We start from the raw sequence: 8,936 nt of genomic DNA, 5'->3' as shown, positions 1-8,936 counted from the left end.
AGTATTTCGTCTCTGGAAGCCAATGCGCCGGGCGCAATATGAATTGCGCCGGGCGCAATATGAATTGCGCCGGGCGCGTGTCTTAAGGCAGAAAGTTTGTTGGGAAGGCTTCGCGCCGGGCGCCAAGACTTACGCGCCGGGCGCGGAACCCTAATCTGATCTCCCAGGCCCGTATTTGAAGCCATTTTCGGGGGAGAAACCTCCATTCTCACATTGGGCGCCTCTAGGAGCTGCGGAAGGGAATTCCCAGGGCTTGGGATCGTCCGTGTGCGGATCTTTCCTTCGGTTCTTCACTTCCTCTTCCATCTCTATTTTGTATTTGCCCTCTTTGTTGAGTGGTTTCACCCATTTTGTGGGGTTAGATGTAGCCAACATACTCTATTGTAATCCTTACGTTTTCAATGATATATATATTTGTTGTTTCATTCATTGTTGTGTTTGTTTCTTTGCTTAATGCTTGCTTTGGATTGATCACCCTTTGCATGATTTAAGGTTCCATTGAGTATTGGGAAATACCTTTGAAATTAGTTCTGGAACATATGCCTAGTGGGAAATGTATCTAGGAATGGAGCTTAGCCCATTAGTAGTCTTAAACCCTAGCCCGTAATGCGGATGTAGATATTGGGTACTCAAGGGATTGATATTCAATATCCACATCTAGGCTCTTGCTCTAAGGGATTAGGTTTGAGTAAACTATTGGGTTGACTAAGCAATGAATTTAACAAGAGATTAAGGATTCATTAGTTTGACGTTTGGTGAAATCTGACCCCACAATCTCACAAAACCATAAAATCATTTCTACCCTTTCCACTCACAAACCAATATTTATTTACAGCTTTCATTCCAATAGTCTTAACCTTGAATTCACATGACAAATTATGAAATTGGAATTATTTTTTAGTCACGAATAGTCAATAAATGCTTATTTTACCTTCTAATCCCTGTGGATACGATATTTTTACTACTTGAACGGCGGGTATACTTGCCGTGTTTGAGACCGTTGATAGAATTAAACTAAATTTCAATTATAACAAAAGTACTTCAACGGAAATCTCAACAAGTTTTTGGCGCCGTTGCCGGGGATTAGAATGGCGATTTAGTATTTGTAGCTATTTGTGACTTATTCTTTGTTTTTATTGTTATTTTTATTTGTGTGTTGGTAATGAATTGTTGAAGCTAACCTGTGCGCTCTAGTCCTCTACTTTCTCTTGTATGCAAGGAACTGTGAAGTAGATTGACCAATTCCTCTGAGCAGTTGCTGAGCAATCCTCAGATTGAGCACAAAGCAAGGAGGAACAAGAGCAACAGGAGGAGAAGGAGAGTAGAGCACTTCAAGTTGGTCACTGTCAGGCTCGGGACAGTAAACAAGCGCTTCCTGGGAGGCAACCCAGAGATCTGAACTGTGTTTTAGATTTTTGTTGCATGTTGTTCTGTGTTATAAGTGTTGTTTTGTATTATGTGTTGTGTTTTGTGTTATATGTTTTGTGGTATATGTTGTTTGTGTTATGTGTTAGTTGTTAGAATCATGTTTGAATGGGTAAATATAGGGTACATTTTGTTTGGAATGTGAGGAATGAGGCAATTCTGTGTCTAGGTGGAAATAAGGCCTGATCCTAATTTAAAACCTGGGCAAATTGACCTTTTAAAGTGACTACGCGCCGGGCGTGACTCTTTTGCGCCCGGCCTAGTACTCAATTTTTGGTCTCTGGAACCACCACGCCGGGCGCGTTTAATGCATGCCCGGCGCGATATCAGATTTTGGACCTCGTTGAGTTTTACTGATATGAAGCCCGGCGCATCTGTTTTGTGCCCGGCGCAAAAGCATTCCTGATACCTTGTATTTAACTATTTTTCATTCATGTTTCTTTGTATTCTGTTTGTGTTGCATTGTCTTAGTCCATTTCTATGTACATGCATTTTGTGCTTAATTTTGGTCTAAGGATATTCTCCATTGTGTTATAGTCGCTTGGTCATCACTATGTATACATTTTTGTGCTCACCATTCTTTTTCATGCTTATACTCCGCGACCACTCTTGGTTTCTAGGACTTTCAGGCATATACTGGTTGGCCTGGGGACCAGGCTCCTAAGTTTGGGGGAGTGGAGCTGCTGATGCAGACGGAGCCGTTGATGGTGGAGCAGCCCCTAAAGATGATGATGACCAGACCCCATAGATGGAAGCAGATGGAGCTCACCTTAGTTTGCCTTTGTTTCTTGCAATTTATTTTTCTGTCTTTTATTTTCAGTATTTTAACTGTTTTTATATATAGTCTTTTTGATGATTACTCTGTTGGTTCTTTTTGTGAATAGTCTGCCTTAGCATGGTTTTTAATCTTGTTGATACTTGTTTTGCTTGTGGTCGATTCTGGATTATAGTTTGCTTGATGTTTATGGTGTGTGTACCTTAGACATTTTCAAGTCACATTAGATCTTTAGTTCATAACTAGTTGCATACAGGTTTCAATGTTGATCATAGAACTGAGTTGAGTTTGATAGTTGTGCATGCATAGCCGGGTGAGGTGTGAGCCTAAATACCTATGAGTGAACTACACTTAGGTTGCATGATAGACTTTGCTTGAGTTTCCCTGGTGGTTTGCTTATGTTGTGCACTTATATGATCAAGGCATTCACATTTCCATCTTTTGTTAACCATCTAAGCCAAAAAGCCATCTCCACTCTTCACTTGACCCATACCTTTCTAAGCCTAAACACCACACCTTCCACTTGTCCCAAACCATGAAAAATTAACCATAACCCTTGCTTTGGTTAAGAGAGCAAACTGATGACATCAAATAAGTTTGGGGGAGTTGAAGAATGGGAAATTTTGGGAAGAAGAAAGTATGTGGTCAGCCATTACAAAACAAAATAAATAAATAAATAAAAAAAAAAAAAGAGAAAAACAAAGCAAAACAAAAACAAAAATATTAAGATGCAAAAATGTAAATATGCATCTCATAAAGGCTAATGGCTTGGATCAGGTAAAGGGCATGTGCCAACTTGTTGTAATGGGGTATGGAGAGAGACATCATTGTAAAATCTTATTTGCTCTCTTAAGCTATAGCACCTTCAATCCTTGAAAAACCATAAAACTGCTACCGCTTGACCCTGCTTGACCCAGATTGCCCTAATAAAGACCTTGTGATAAGTGTCTGCATTTGTTTTACCACTGGTTTCATTTGGAAACGAAGAGCAAAGTTGAATTATGTGGCGTGAGTAGTAGACTAGAGAGAAACACTCACCCTGATACACTAGTGTGCATAGAGAGAAACATTTTCCTAGTGAGGATGCTTACACAGATAGTCATTACTCTTCTCAGCTCTTTGATCTCTTTTGAAACCTTTGTTTGCACCTTGTCATGTTCTATTACAATAATTGTGATTGGAAATTCATCTGAGGTTCATGCTTGCGAAAAGAAGATACAAGTGAACTAGGATGTAGAAATTTACTCACTTGCATTGCTTGTTATCTGCTAGATTAATTACCTTTTGCTTGAGGACAAGCAAGGTTCTAAGTTTGGGGGAGTTGTTAAGTCTCAATTTTACATCTTTTTGGATGAGACTTATTAAACAAATTCCGGTCATCCTCTGAACCATTGCAATATAATTGTTCTCTTTTTGGTTCATTTTGTGTGCAGATATAACTGACCCAAATTTAGCTAACAATACCTTAATACATCTCATTTTTTTGTGCAGGTATTGAGCTAGAGACTTGAGGATTGAAGACCCATAGGATTGGAAACCAAAGAGGCTAAGGAGCAGAGAAGAGGTGTTGCGCCGGGCGCAATAAGACCTGCGCCGGGCGAGCAAAGCAGAGTATTTCGTCTCTGGAAGCCAATGCGCCGGGCGCAATATGAATTGCGCCGGGCGCGTGTCTTAAGGCAGAAAGTTTGTTGGGAAGGCTTCGCGCCGGGCGCCAAGACTTACGCGCCGGGCGCGGAACCCTAATCTGATCTCCCAGGCCCGTATTTGAAGCCATTTTCGGGGGAGAAACCTCCATTCTCATATTGGGCGCCTCTAGGAGCTGCGGAAGGGATTCCCAGGGCTTGGGATCGTCCGTGTGCGGATCTTTCCTTCGGTTCTTCACTTCCTCTTCCATCTCTATTTTGTATTTGCCCTCTTTGTTGAGTGGTTTCACCCATTTTGTGGGGTTAGATGTAGCCAACATACTCTATTGTAATCCTTACGTTTTCAATGATATATATATTTGTTGTTTCATTCATTGTTGTGTTTGTTTCTTTGCTTAATGCTTGCTTTGGATTGATCACCCTTTGCATGATTTAAGGTTCCATTGAGTATTGGGAAATACCTTTGAAATTAGTTCTGGAACATATGCCTAGTGGGAAATGTATCTAGGAATGGAGCTTAGCCCATTAGTAGTCTTAAACCCTAGCCCGTAATGCGGATGTAGATATTGGGTACTCAAGGGATTGATATTCAATATCCACATCTAGGCTCTTGCTCTAAGGGATTAGGTTTGAGTAAACTATTGGGTTGACTAAGCAATGAATTTAACAAGAGATTAATGATTCATTAGTTTGACGTTTGGTGAAATCTGACCCCACAATCTCACAAAACCATAAAATCATTTCTACCCTTTCCACTCACAAACCAATATTTATTTACAGCTTTCATTCCAATAGTCTTAACCTTGAATTCACATGACAAATTATGAAATTGGAATTATTTTTTAGTCACGAATAGTCAATAAATGCTTATTTTACCTTCTAATCCCTGTGGATACGATATTTTTACTACTTGAACGGCCGGTATACTTGCCGTGTTTGAGACCGTTGATAGAATTAAACTAAATTTCAATTATAACAAAAGTACTTCAACGGAAATCTCAACAAATATCTTGCATTTTTATTATTATTTTAACAAAATTAACGTTAAATACAAGTTCAAAATTAAAATGAATTTTTATTTTTAATATTTCAATTACATTAAATATAAACTTAAAATTATTTGTAATATAATTTTTTTAATTTCTTAAAAAATTTATAAATATCCATGGATATCCGCGGGTATTAAGAAATTCATGGATACCTGCATAATGGATACCCGCGCGGATATGAGGTGGGTATGTGGCCAATTTTCATCTAGCGGGGCGGGGGTGGGTTTACTATTACCCGCCCCCATGGGGCCCATTGCCATCCCTACATATGTGACTTGATAATACATACCAAAGTCGTGGTAAGTCTATACCCAGTTGTACTACTCCTGACGGTGGAATTAAGCTTTCCTAATGTAAGTGATGAGACCCGAGAAACCAGAGGAGGGATTGGTATCCCATTTTGTTGTGATCAAGTCAACGCTTCGGGCATGAAAACGATTGGGTTGGTTCAGTAGGGTAGAAATCACTTAGACTACTCATGTTGTTAGGAAATCTTCATAGGTGAATGCGTGACAATGCATTGGTTGATGTGTTTGCATATGATGTATGTTGAGGTGTGTTCATGTGCATTTTGATGTCTTTTGGAACATGATTGGGTGAGGTACAAACTTGCTTTGGATGCGATTAGCTTTCATGTATGATCACTACAAGAAAAATACAAATTACTGATGAGTCATTATTTTCCCTTATTTTCTTACCTTTCTGTACTTATTTTAATCTCTGATTTGTGCTTAATTGTTGATATTCTACACTGTTTTGTATTTGGTCTTTAATTTGACCAGTAATTCATATTTTAACTAATTTGAATTTTCTGAATCTAATTATTCCAATTTTTATTTTCATGGCAGTTTAATAATTATCTGGGCTTGGAATTAATTTATGGACTTCAAGTGGAGCTGCCACGTCATCTTCCACATCATCTGCCATGTCACTGCTGCACCATTTTCCACCTCAGCATTCATTTTTAGTTTTTAGTCTATTTTATTGTAGTTGGGTCAGATTGGGGGCCCAAATTTCATTTTAGGTCATTTTAGGTCTAGGTAGGGCTGACTTGGCAACCACTAGATGAGGGGTCTGATGTGACTACGTGAAGGGGGGCCTCTCTTTGTTTTTGGTCTTTACGTTTTCTCTCTGGTAGCTGCCTCTTACGTTTTTGGCTTCCCTGTTCTGCTTCCTTTACGTTTTGGCTGCTCTCCATTTTTTTCTTCACGTTTTCTTTAGTTTTTCTAGTTGTAATGTGAGACTCCATTTTCAATTTGAATACAGATTGTTCATCTCATTTCGTTTTCCTTCTCTGCCTTGCATTTTTGTTTCCCTTCTCTGCCTAGCATTTCTGTTTCGTTTCTGTATTTTAATGGAAGGCTAAAAATCCCTGGGTTAGCTTCTTGTTGCGGATTGTAATCTCTGTTTGAGGTTCGGTTATGGTTGTATATCTCTGTTCTGCTTTGTCTTCTTCATTTAACCTCTGTATCAATGTGTCCATGCTTAATGGGCTGTGCCACAGTTGCTTAATCTGTGAAGAGGTTGATGTTGTATACGTTTGCTTAATTCGTGTAGGAAAATCTTGAGTTAATCTTCACTTAGTTGACTAACTCGAATGGAACAAGGATTAAGTGGTAAATAGAGTAATCTTTTGAGAACCAGGGATAAAAGAGTTGCAATTCGAACAAGGAGCTAATCTATTTTACTTGCTTTGTTATCTGCGTTTATTGTGTTACAAACTAAAAAATCTGAACCAAACCCCCCACTTCGTGTGTTTAAGCCTTTAACAATAAAAGACGGTCCTTGGGAGACGACCTAGGAGTCACTTCCTAGCACTACATTTAATTGCAATTATTTGACCGGATACGGCTTCGATCAATTACCGATGGATAATTTTCTATGGATACAAATCTATCGAAAAATTTATATTTCTTATGGATAAAAAATTCATAGAAAAATTTATATTACTGATACCGATGAAAAAAAATCGTAAGAAAAGTTATATTACAGAAAAAATATTTTCGACGAATTTACATTTGTCAAAAATGTAAGAATTTTCAACGAAATTTTTTGACAAATACTTAAGTCAAAATTTTTTGAAAAAATATTATCGACGGATAATGATTTGTCAAAAATTTCATGGTTTCCGACAAGATATTTTTAATGGAATATCCGTCAGAAATAGTTAATATTCCGTCAGAAATTTGATTTGTCAAAAATGTTTAATATTCTATTGGAAATTGCATCCATAAAAAATATTTAATATTTCATTGGATAATAGTAAAAATGATTAAAATTGATAATCATATATTAAAAAACATCGATAAAATTTTAAATATCTATATATATATATATATATATATGCATAAAGGAGGGATCCGTTTACTCCAAGAGTAAGTCTATCTAAAATTACTCCGTTCAATAATTCATGTTTTACATCAAGTTTCAATGATTTAATCATTGAATTTAAAGTTCTTAAAGTATATATCAAATCTGCAAATTTTTAAAAAATTTAAAAACAATTTGATACTTCGTTTCATTAATTCAAATCAATGTATAAAATAATTTTATAATTATCCACTAATTTGAATTAATAAAATAAAGTATCAAATAATTTTCAATTTTTTTAAAATTTTGCATATTTGATCTATGGATGAAGAACTTTAAATTCAACGATTGGATCGTTAAAATTTAATGTAAAACATGAGTTATTGAACAGAGTAAGTTTAGGTAGATTTACTCCTTGAATAAACAGATCTCTCCTCATATATATATATATATATATATATATATATATATATATAAAGAGAGGGGGAGGGAGGAGGAATCAAATGACTCACAAAGTAACTCTTGGTAAGGTTACTCTGCTCAATAACTCATGGTGTATGTTGAATTTCGTTAATCTAATTGTTAAATTAAAAGTTCTTAATTTTTACTAATAATTAATATAGAGAAAAATTGATTAGTTCTGGAATAAATTATTTGATAAAAATATAGTTGAAAATTTAATTATTTTAAATCATTTAAATAGAATCTTATTAATAATTTATTATATGATCTTGATATTTTTGTATAACTAATATCTGGTTTTAAATTTGATATGAAAATATTATGATATAATTAGATAAGATTCTAAATTAGTATTTTATTAATCGTTGATAATTATAAAATAAAATAAGGATAAATATATTTTTTTGAATTTTATATCTTAAATTTAAAATAAATAAATATATTAAGTTAATTAATAATTTATTTAAAATATTAAAACTTAATTTATAAATATGTAATGAATAAATATTTATAATTTTATAAATTATATTATCATTATAAATTATAAAAATAATATTTTAAAATATAAAAATTATTATTTAAACTTTTAAATATATAGTAAATAATTTAAATTGTATCATAATATTAATTTTAAATAAATGTAACTAGATTGTTAATTATAAAAATAAGTATATATACAAATAAAGATTAATTAAATATAATATAATTACTATATATATTATTATATTTTTATAACAGTCTAGACACATCGAAATGAGAAGGATCTAAAGATTGTATAAGTATGAGATTGTATAGTTGATGATGACTTAAAGGAATTAATTTGTACTACCTATACTAACAAGATGCATCTACTTTTCGATAGCTTATTTCATTAAAACTCTACAGTTAAGCGCTTGACTATGTAATTTAGGGATGGATGATCTTCTAGGAAGTTTCCCAGAAAGTGTGCAAGTGAGACAAAGCACGCTGAAAAATATTGTGTTGATTTGTGGGGTCATTCGTTAATCCTAAAAGTAGATGCACATCTCAAAAAGGGCTACCACAGAGGGTCGAGAAGTTGCGAGAAGTTTCATCGTGTGAAGTGTCGTGAAATGGAGCTCTTGAGAGGTCAAATATGAGAGGTGTTACATTAATAAATTTATTAAAATTAAACAAAAAAATTTTGACGAATTTATCCGTCAGAATCACATAAAGATTTTCGAACAAAATCAACAAAATATCTGTTAGTAATTTTCAATAGATATATTCGTCACTAATTACCGATAGATATTT

The sequence above is a fragment of the Cajanus cajan genome, chromosome 6, assembly GCF_000230855.2.
Source record: "Cajanus cajan strain Asha chromosome 6, NIPB_CcT2T_4, whole genome shotgun sequence".
In the NCBI taxonomy this organism is placed as follows: domain Eukaryota; kingdom Viridiplantae; phylum Streptophyta; class Magnoliopsida; order Fabales; family Fabaceae; genus Cajanus; species Cajanus cajan.
The sequence above is the reverse complement of the archived record's forward strand: the minus strand, read 5'-3'. Positions refer to the sequence as shown.